The sequence below is a fragment of the Saimiri boliviensis genome, chromosome 13, assembly GCF_048565385.1.
Source record: "Saimiri boliviensis isolate mSaiBol1 chromosome 13, mSaiBol1.pri, whole genome shotgun sequence".
NCBI classification, from domain to species: domain Eukaryota; kingdom Metazoa; phylum Chordata; class Mammalia; order Primates; family Cebidae; genus Saimiri; species Saimiri boliviensis.
Window position 1 is genome coordinate 73,960,759 of NC_133461.1, and position 11,659 is coordinate 73,972,417.

Genomic DNA, 11,659 nt, shown 5'->3' on the forward strand with positions numbered 1-11,659 from the left:
GCAGTTCATAGAGCAAAAACTGTAGAATCTGCCACCTGGCCCTTGCAAGGCTGCTCCCCACCACAAAGCAGGAAGTAGGGTGCCAGCTCCCCTCCCCTCCAGCGGTGCCCAGCAGGCCCCTTGCTGGAGATGGGCATATCACACTATGGATATTTGTTTTAGAAATAGTTCTTGAAGACCAAAAGGTAAGCTGAAGTCATTTATTCATCATTCAGGAAACATTTTTGATGTGCTTTTGTTGACTACTGAGGACACAAGTCTCTGTTCACAGGTAAGTGCATGCAGCAGGCATGAAGAGATCCTCCTAAAACAAGGACACATGTGAGGCGACAGGGCACGTTGTGGGGGCTGAGGGTGCAGTGGCGCTGCATCCAACCCAACAGGAAAGACAAGAACCACATTCAGCAGCTGCGAACCTCCGAGCTAAGTCTCAGAGGATGATTTCAGCAGTTACAGAGTGAGAAATCGAGGCTGGAGAAGGGCACGGGACGTGTAAGGGAAAGCTCACAAAAGCCTGTGGCCCATCAGGCACAGCAACCTCAGGCCTGTAATTCCAGCACTTTGGGAGGCCGAGACGGGTGGATCACCTGAGGTCAGGAGTTTGAGACCAACCTGACCAACATGGCAAAACCCCTTCTCTACTAAAAGTACAACAATTAGCTGGGCATGGTGGCGGGCGTGTGTAATCCCAGCTACTCAGGAGGCCGAGGCAGGGAAATCGATTGAACTTTGGTGGTAGAGGCTGCAGTGAGCTGAGATTGTGCCGCTGCACTCCAGCCCCGGCGACAGAGCAAGACTCTGTCTGGAAGCCATGCGGTGGGCGTGCAGAACCCCAGCACTCCACCTCAGCAGGATGTAAGAGTCGAGTCAGAAGACAGAAATCAGACTGAAAGGCCGTGACTGCGGTCTCGAAGAACTTGCATTTCATCTCTAAGGCAGTGAGGAGCCACTGAGGGATAGAATCAGGGAGCACAAGGTCAGGCCGGAGCAGCAGGTAGGAGAATGCTGCAGTGAGGGGAGACGGGGGAGACCCGCAGGCAGGGTGGAGAGAGGGGAGTCAGGGATGCATCTGAGGATGCCTAGAAGAGCTGAGAATGATGCTCAGGGCTGGGCGTGGTGGCTCAAGCCTGCAATCCCGACACTTTGGGAGGCCAAGTTGGGAGGATCACTTGAGGCTAAGAGTTCAAGATGTTCAAGATTGAGGTCTCGCTATGTTGACCAGGTTGTCAACATAGCGAGACCTCAATTCTATTTAAAAATACAAAAGCAGCCGGGCGCGGTGGCTCAAGCCTGTAATCCCAGCACTTTGGGAGGCCAAGGCAGGTGGATCACAAGGTCAAGAGATCGAGACCATCCTGGTCAACATGGTGAAACCCGGTCTCTACTAAAAATACAAAAACTAGCTGGGCATGGTGGCGCGTGCCTGTAATCCCAGCTACTCAGAAGACTGAGGCAGGAGAATTGCCTGAACCCAGGAGGCGGAGGTTGCGGTGAGCCGAGATCGCGCCACTGCACTCCAGCCTGGGTAACAAGAGTGAACTCAGTCTCAAAAAAAAAAAAAAGCAGATGCTCAGGTGTCTAGCTGTGACTTAAATGAGGCAGTGCACACAGAAGGAGCAGGTGAGCCACGGGAGCTCTGGACCTCCAGGTAGGACGCGTGACATCTGAAAGACTCCACATGGAGCTGCCCAGTACAGGTGTGTATGGGACAGATGGGACTGGAGATCTAGGGTGGGAATGGTACAGGGGGAGCAAACGGACAGAAGTGCGTTCATGAAATGGGGTGACATCATGACGGGCTGGGGTGTGGGCACAAGGAATAAAAGCAGGGAGCCAACTCTTCTAGGGAACAGTAGCAACATCTAAAAGAGGCACCCCCGACCAGAAACCAACTTCCTAATCAGCCCAGCCACTCTGTTAGGTAGGATCCTCTTGCGAGACCTGCCCCCTCACCCCCACCCTTGCCCCTACCTCCACCCCCCAGGCCAAAGCAGTGATGCTGGTCTCCTCTGAGCTGCAGAGGGAGCTGGAATCTGAACACAGAGGGGAAGTGCTCAGACTACTCGTCAACCTTTGTTTCCCAATTGCCCAGGCAGCTCCAAGACTTTCATTTCCCACCACCATACTCTCCCCAAGGCACCAGAATGTGAGCTGGCACCACGGTGAGGACTTGGGACCTACTAATGGACTGTGAACCTAACATTTGTGGAAAACGTTGCACAATTTCTAAGGTCTGTGGTCAGATGGGTTCATCCACAGCCTAATCGTAAATGTAGACGCTTAAGAACTAGATTATAGCTTACAGAAGCGGTTGGTTGCGAAGTGTGCTACCAGAGGGTAGTGCAGTTTTGCTACATATTTGCAGTCCTGTACATTTGTGGGGGGTGGGGGGGGTGGGGAATAAGGCTCTCTGAGCAGCCTCTCCGTGTGTCACGCCCTCTAATGAATACCCACAGTGTCCCCATTTCTCATGAACTAGGACTTGAAGTTTCCCCAAGGATAGCTCTCATAGACTGCACCCTCTCTGTAGGACAGAGACAAGAGCATTTACTCAAATCCTTCCTGAATTCTTTTCGACCCTTGGATATTTCAGTCCTTTTGACAGTAATCACACCTTTCAGCCACTGAGTTTTCAACCTGAGATTCAGAGGCCTGTCCTGGGAGGAAAACGATGGTTTAAATAAGGAGCATTTCCTAAAGCATTTTGCATTTTATTTCTTACTCCAATTTTCCAAGTACTTCTGTGTATAGAAATTTTTACTCTTTCCCTAAAGCTTTGTAGTCTCTCCTTTCTACTGAAGGGAAATGAAAGTGCAGCATTGGCGTCAGGGCCCAGAGCGTAGAATGTGCCTTCAGGTGGGTCCAGGCATGGGTGTGGCCCCAGGTCATGACCCCTGGTCCTGTCCATCCTCTGGTATTACTGCTTGGAGAAGGATTTTGTGGTAGCTGGAGTGCAAGGACAAAGAGGTTTGGTATTTTACCTGTTTAAAAATGAAATGCAGTTAGGCATGGTGGCTCACAACTGTAATCCCAGCATTTTGGGACGCAGAGGTGGGTGGGTCAACTGAGGTCAGGAGTTCGAGATCAGCCTAGCCAACATGGTGAAACCCCATCTCTATTAAAAATACAAAAATTAGGCTGGGCATGGTGGCTTGTGCCTGTAATCCCAGAACTTTGGGAGGCAGAGGCAAGTGGATCACAAGGTCAGGAAATCAAAACCATCCTGGCCAACACAGTGAAACCCTGTCTCTATTAAAAATGCAAAAAAATAGCCAGATGCGGTGGTGGGCACCTGTAGTCCCAGCTACTCAGGAGGCTGAGGCAGGGGAATCACTTGAACCTGGGAGGTGGAGGTTGCTGAGATCGCACCGCTGCACTCCAGCCTGACCGACTGAGCAAGATTCTGTCTCAAAAAAAAAAAAATGTATACACACACACACACACACACACACACACAAATTAGCCAGGCATAATGGCATGTGCCTGCGTCACTGCACTGTAGAGTGAGATTCTGTCTCAAAAAAAAGAACAAAATGCTTCCTGGCAGAATGAAGTCTCTCCTCCATCCACAGTAGACTCTCTTTATTATGACTGTGATGTGTTTGGGGTACACAAGCTGGTGTCTTCTCCAAGGTCAGCTGAGGAGCACTCTGTCAACACAAGTCCATTGTGAAATCCTCAGCAATTCCTCACAGCAGAATATCACCCTGTGAGAAACGTAGGAATCTAAACCCTGCAATTCACAGCCAGTCTGGTGAAGCATCCGGACAAGGAGACTAAGACTTAATCTTGATTCTCCACTAATTGGCACTGTAGTGTTCCCAGAAGTCACTTCTGCTCACTGAGTCTCAATTTTCTAATCTATAAAATGAAGGGTTGCAGTAGATCACTGTTTCTCACGCTGCAGGATATAGACACATTCTTGGGAGCTGTGAGCTCTCTATAAGAATTTTTTTTCCTGAAAAAAAAAAAAAAAAAAAACATTTTTCTTGAGAAAAAAAAAAAACATTCTTATCACTCTGTCACCCAGGCTGTAGCGCAGCTTACTGCAACCTCCGTCTCCCACATTCAAGCGACTCTCCAGCCTCATCCTCCCAAGTAGCTGGGATTACAGGCGCATGCCACCACATCTGGCTAATTTTTGTATTTTTAGTAGAGATGGGGTTTTGTCATGTTGGCCAGGCTAGTCCTGAACTCCTAACCTCAGGTGATCCACCTGCCTTGGTCTCTCTAAGTGCTGAGATTATAGGTGTGAGCCACTGTGCTCAACCTTTTTGTTTTCTAAATGTTTAATTTTATTTATTTATTATTTTCTTTAAACTATCTCCCCCAGGAAGGATTATTTATTTTTGATGTCTTGCTCTCACATCAAGGCTGAGTCATACGATCTTGTGGCGGCTCAAGCAATCCTCTTGCCTCAGCCTCCCGAGTAGGGGAGATTACACTGAGCTAATTTTTTATTTTAATTTTTTTTAGATATAGTGTCTCCCTGTGTTGCCGAGGCTGGTCCCAAACTCCTGGCCCCCAGTGATCCTCCTGCCTCAGCCTCTCAAAATGTTTAGAATTACAGGTGTGAGCCATCACACCCGGACAATCCAACTTTCTAATTCAAAACAGTTCAGACTTACAGAATAGTTGTAAAAATAAAATAAGAACATTCACACACCCTTCGCATGGATTCACTAATTAACAGCATTTTGCTACGCAAGTCTATTCCCTTCTACGGGTATTTTCATGTTGATGAAAATGGGCTGGGCATGGTGGCTCAGGCCTGTAATCCCAGCACTTTGGGAGGCCAAGGCAGGCAGATCATCTGAGGTCAGGAATTCGAGACCAGCCTGGTCAACATGGTGAAACCCCATCTCTACTAACTATACAAAAATCAGCCTTGCGTAGTGGTGCACACCTGTAATCCCAGCTACTCAGGTGGCTGAAGAAGGAGAATTGCTTGAATTCGGGAGGCAGAGGTTGCAGTGTGCCAAGATCACGTCACTGCTCTCCAGCCTGGGCATCAGAGCAAGACTCTGTCTCTAAATAAATAAATAGATAATAAACACATGTAAGCTTCTATCTAAATTATAACAGGGGCTACTGCCTACCCCAGGGCTTGGGGGTCTTGTGTCTACCTTCCCTTTGGCATCAGGCAATAGTGCTTTAATTTTTACGAGATATCCAGAAAAGAAATGAAGAGATCTCCACAATATCCACACCAAATGATACCATGAAGTCCCACATAATGAAGGTTGTTCAGTAATTTTAAAGGGAAAAGCGCATGGGAAATTCTTTCTCATTTCATACATTTGCAATATAGTAAAGGCGTGTCAAACACACACACAAACTTCTCCAGAAGGCATTTTCATATTGATGTTACCAGTAACAATTTAGTTTGAGCAAAACATCATTTGGCAAATTAAATTAATGTTACTAAATTAAATTTTTGTGGTTTGAAAGGAATGTTTTTACTGACTTTGTAAATTTGTCTTATTATAATTGTTCAAGAGCTATGAACATAAGGACTTTATTTATTTATTTATTTATTTTTAAGACGGAGTCTCGCTCTATTGCTAGGCTGGCATGCATGGCGTGATCTCGGCTCACTGCAACCTCCGCCTCCCAGGTTTAAGTGATTCTCCTGCCTCTCCCTCCTAAGTAGTTGGGACTACAGGCACGTACCACCGTGCCCAGATAATTTTTGTATTTTTAGTAGAGACGGGGGTTTCACCATGTTGGCCAAGATGGTCTAGATCTTTTGACCTTGTGATCCGCCTGCCTCGGCCTCCCAGAGTGCTGGGATTACGGGCGTGAGCCACTGTGCCCCACTGAGCATAAGGAATGTATCATGTTGGTGTAGACCTGAGCAGCACTATAATAAAAGTAAACTTGAGGTCATGCTAGAGTATCACTGGGGAGACTTGCATTCATCTTGTTTATAAACAATGGACCATAACAAGTTCAGATGTGCCTCAAGAGGATCAGGCAGTTAAGTAAGTATACCCATTTTGTTATATTGAGATTCTACATCGGATTTTGTTTGGAAAAAGTCTGAATATCACCTATCTAGATTAATTTGATGAATCCATTCATCTTTAGCAACTAAACCCATTTATTTTCACTCCGAAAGTACTGTTAGCTGCTGACCATCTTTCATCCCCATGCCTTTTGAGGTAACATTTTCTCTTTTCTTTTTTATTATTATTATTATTTTAGACAGGTTCTCAGTCTGTTGCCCAGGCTGGAATACAGTGGTGCGATCATAGCTCACTGCAGCCTTGACCTCCTGGGTTCAAGCAATCCTCCCACCTCAACCACCCAAGTAGCTCGGACTACCTGCCACCACACCTGGCTAATTTTTTAAACAATTTTTTTTTTTTTTTAGAGATAGGATCTTGCTATGTTGCCCAGGCTGGTCTTGAACCCCTGGCGTCAACTGATCCTCCCACCTTGGCCTCTCAAAGTGCTGAGATTACAAATATAAGCCACCACACCTGGCCTCTCTTCCTTTCTTGTGTATTACTCGGGAGGCTGAGGCAAGAGAATCTCTTGAACCTGGGAGGCAGTGGTTGCAATGAGCAGAGATCATGCCACTGCACTCCAGCCTGGGCGACAGAGCGAGACTGTCAAATAAAAAAAAAGAGAAGACTAACCTGAGAAATACGTAAAAGGTGTAAGTGTTCTCACCAAAAAATAAAGGTGACCATGTGAGGTGATGGATGTGTTAATCAATCTCCCAAGAAGCATAGCCCACAGGCCTGTACCACCACTCTTAGCTAAGTTCTGAAATTTTTCTAGAGACAGAGTTTCACTATGTTGCCTAGGCTGGCAGAACTTTAATTTTCTAAAAGCAATAGAATATCAAGGTGGCTGCCCCATCACACCCCTCAGCCAAGGCTGCTCCCAGAGGCGAGCAAGTGGAGTGAGTGAGGCTTAGGCACCAGTGCCTAAGGCCAGGCTTTGAGTCAAAGCTTGGGGTCTGCAGACCTTGTGATCAATTCTCATTTAGCTTTGATTACATTATTTTCCCAGAGCTTAGGATAAAAGCCATTTAAGAAACAAAAGGGAAATCTGGGTTGGGACCAGGACCACCAAGGAGCTCCTGAGCTGGCTTGGTGGCATCCCGAGCCCGTGCCAGGACCCGGCAGGGCTGGTTTCCATGGGCATGAATAGGCCCACATCAGAATTCCAGGGCACCGGCAAGGATTACAAACAGAAAGTGACCTTCTGAACAGAGGGCGAGCCTCTGAGTGTTCACATTTCTTCTCCATGCCCACACTCGGAAGTGCCTCTTAACCCTTTAATCACCGGCAAGCTTGCTCACTCGTATGGGGGGTGGGGGTCACACCTCTGCAGCCTGGTTTGCCTCCCATGTAACATCAAAAGGGGAGGGGTGTTTCTCCTGGGAACCTCAGCACCCTGTCCTGAGAGGAAACGAGTGTATGGTAACACGAAGCTACCACTCTGAGCCATCTTGTCTAGTTCTGATGTGTCGCATGAAATGAGACAGCCAGCAGTGCCTTGGCCCTTGGCCAGCCCTGAAGTTGGATTCAGCCAGCAGCTGAGGTTATAATTCCATGGGGAGGGAGTCAAAAGCACATTTCTTATTACACAATTATTCTCTAATTTAATTTTTTTGTTTGTTTGTTTCTGTAGAGAAGAGGGTTTTGCTATGTTGCCCGGGCTTGTCTTGAACTCCTGGCCTCAAGCAATTCTCTGGCCTCCCCAGGTGCTGGGATTATAGACATGAGCCACTGTGCCTGGCCCTCTAATTTAAATGTAAAGCAATTTGGTGAAAAAGACACCTCTTTTTCAGACACCTCTATCAGACTCTCCAAAGCTTCAGAATACCTTTTATTCCAGTCTACGGGGTCCAACCCAGATCACAAGACATATACAATTCACAAGGTCTACAGGGCTGCCCATTAATTCCTTTAGGTTTTGGTCTTTTCAAGAGAAAAGGTGAAATGTGACCGGGTGGGGTGGCTCACACCTGTAATCCCAGCACTTAGAGAGGCCAAGGCAGGTGGATCACCTGAGGTCAGGAGTTCGAGACCAGCCTGGCCAACAAGTCAAAACCCTGTCTCTACTAAAAATACGAAAATTAGCCAGCTGTGGTAGCACACACATGTAATCCCAGCTACTCAGGAGGCTGAGGCGGGAGAATCGCTTGAATCTGGGAGGCAGAGGTTGCCGTGAGTGGAGATCACGCCCCTGCACTCCAGCCTGGGCAACAGAGCAAGACTCTGTCTCAAAAAAAAAAAGAAAAGAAAAGAAAAAAGAAAAAGAAAAGGTGAAATGCCAAATGTATTAGTATTGAATGTACCATTTTCATGGATGAGGCACTAAAGGCTGCTTATATGACAAGCAACAATTTCTGAATAATATTTGGACAGCACTCTACTGTTTTCAAATCATATACGCACAGCCTCATTTGCTTGTTTTGATTTGCAGTGCTTACTGCCTGCTGGTGAGTTTCTCTCCATAGACGGCGACTCCTGGGCAGCTGCCCTGTTTCATCTCAGGTTGCTACACGCTGTGCAGAACGGTCTTGCTTCTGGCATTTCACAGCTGTGAAGTATAACCTCTAGGAGGATTAGTTTGAAACACATGAAATTGCCATTTTTTTAAGTAAAAAAAGGTTTGGTTAATGGTAACTCCATATGATCCAACCTAATATTTTGGTCTAAACAAAGTTTGTGACCAAAGATGCCATTCCATGAATGTTCACTTTGTCTGATTCCTATTTTTATGGATTCAGGGAACTGGCTCTAAATGCTTTAAATGGGCCGGGTGCGGTGGCTCACTCCTGTAATCCCAGCACTAAGGCTGAGGTGGGAGGATCACCTGAGGTCAGGAGTTCAAGACCAGCCTGGCCAAAATGGTGAAACCTTGTCTTTACAAAAAATACAAAAATTAGCCAGACATGGTGGTGAGCTCCTGTAATCCCAGCTACTTGGGAAACTGAGGCAGGAGAATCGCTTGAACCCAGGAGGTGGAGGTTGCGCTGAGCTGAGATCATGCCACTGCACTCCAGCCTGGACGAGAGAGCGAGACTGTCTCAAAAATAAAAAATAAAAGAAGCTTTAAATATATTAGTTCCGTTAGTCTGTCCTATCACCCTATGAAACAGTCCTCCTGTTAGCCACCGTTCACGAGTGAGGAAACCAAGACACAAAGAAGTTACACAAAGATAACTCAGCCGTTGCCCAGTCTCAACAGAGAGGATGCCGCTGAGCTCAGCCTTGGACCCATGCAGTCTGGATCTGAAGCCTATCTTCTTCACTCTGGCTTCCCACTCAAAAAAAACAAAACAAAACAAAAAAAAACAGAAAATGGAGAGCCAGATGGGAGTGGGAGGAGACAAAGAAAACTGATTTGTATTAATGTCCAGCGGGATTTGCATATTTTCATCTAAAGGTAAATGCAGACCCTCACTAAAATAGCTTAAGCTGTAGGAAATGCATTAGTTACCTAATAAGAAATATAGGCCAGGCACGGTGGCTCACGCCTGTAATCCCAGCACTTTCGGGGGCCACGGCAGGAGGATCACCTGAGGTCATGAGTTTGAGACCAGCCTGGACAACATGGCAAAACCTGTCTCTATTAAAAGTACAAAAATTAGCTGGGCGTAGTGGCGGGTGCCTGTAATCCCAGCTATTCAGGAGGCTGAAGCAGGATAATCACTTGAACCCCGTACGTGGAGGTTGCAGTGAGCTGAGATCATGCCACTGCACTCCAGCGTCGGTGACAAGTGTGATACTCCATCTCCAAAACAAAAAGAAGAAAGAAGGAAGGGAAGGGGAGGGTGAAGAGGGGAGGGGAGGGGAGAGGAGGGGAGGGGAGGGTAGAAGAGGGGAGTAGAAGGAAGGGGAGGGGGGAGGAGAAGGAAGGGGAGGGGAGGGGAGAGGAGGGGAGAGGAAGGGAGGGCAGGGTAGAAGAGGGGAGGAGAAGGAAGGGAAGGGGAGGGGAGAGGAGGGGAGAGGAGGGGAGGGTAGGGGAGGGTAGAAGAGGGGAGGAGAAGAAAGGGGAGGGGGCAGGAGAAGGAAGGGGAGGGGAGGGGAGAGAAGGGGAGAGGAGGGGAGGGTAGAAGAGGGGAGGAGAAGAAAGGGGAGGGGAGGGGAGAGGAGGGAAGAGGAGGGGAGGGGAGGGAAGGAAGGGAAGGGGAGGGGAGAGGAGGGGAGAGGAGGGGAGGGGAGGGGAGGGTAGAAGAGGGGAGGAGAAGAAAGGGGAGGGGAGGGGAGAGGAGGGGAGAGGAGGGAAGGAGAAGGGAGGAAAGGGGAGGAGAAGGGGGGAAGGGGAAGGGGGAAGGAGAGGGGAGGGATGGGGAGTGGAAGGAAGGAAGGAAGGATTAGTTGGGTGTGGTGGCAGGTGCCCATAATTCCAGCCACTCAGGAAGCTGGGGTGGGAGGATTGCTTTCCCTGTGGGAGGTTTTTTTTTGAGACAGAACCCTGTCTCAAAAAAAGAAAAGAACTCTAGAGCTTGGGCCTGGCAGGATTCATTGATTTCACAGAACAATGATGTCATCAAGGGACAGTTGCCTCTGTCTTTGTGCTCTGCGTCCTCCACACGCTGGTGTGTTTACCAGGCTGTTTCTCACACAGGCCCCAAATGACTGCCGCAGTCCAGCCTTCGTGTGCCAATAACAATAGCCGGTAGAAAGAGTGGATCAACCCTATTTTATGTCCCATTTTAAGACTGAAGAAAATCAGGACCGGGCACAGAGGCTCATGCCTGCAATCCCAACATTCTGGGAGGCTGGGGTGGGCAGATCATTTGAGGTCAGGAGTTTTAGACCAGCCTGGCCAACATGGTCAAACCCCAACTCCATTAAAAATACAAAAATATTTGCCAGGCATGGTGGTGAGTGCCTGTAGTCTCAGCTACTTGGGAGGCTGAGGCAGGAAAATTGCTTGAACCCAAGAGGTAGAGGTTGCAGTGAGCCAAGATTGCACCACTGCACTCTAGCCTGGGTGACAGAGTGAGACTGTCTCAAAATAAAATAAAATAAAATAAGAAATAACAATAATAGACCATTGCGCAATAACACAGATGGCATTCCTTAAACTATATATACATTTTTTTTAAATGTTACTTTAAGTTCTGGGGCTATATTTTCTCAAATAAAAGAAAATTTAGTAGAATAGTAGCTTTGTTTGCTATTTTTACAAATCTCTGTAATGTCTGAGCTAAAAAAAGATACCCTTCACATCCGCTTCTGCATTTAGTCTGTGGTGATGTGTTATTTTGGTTGAAGATGAAGAAAATTCACTGTCACACAGATAAATAGCTGGGAAAGGGAGGATCATTTAAATAGCCTTTCAAGATAATCGTGGATATTTTTCTTTAATTCTGCACTAACCATCAGCAAATGGTACCCCTTATTTGAAATGTCTGGAACCAGAAGCATTCAGATTTCAGACAGTTTCCATTTTGGAATATTTGCATATGCATAATGAGATACCTTGAGGATGAGATCCAAGTCTAAACATAAAATTTATTCGTTTCATATACAGCTTACTCATATAGTCTGAAAGTCATTTTTATATAATATTTTAGATAATTTTATATACAAAACAATTTTCACTGCATTGACTATGACCCGTCACATGAGGTCACACGAGGAATTTTTCCATGTGTGGCATCATGTTGGTTCTCAAAAAATTT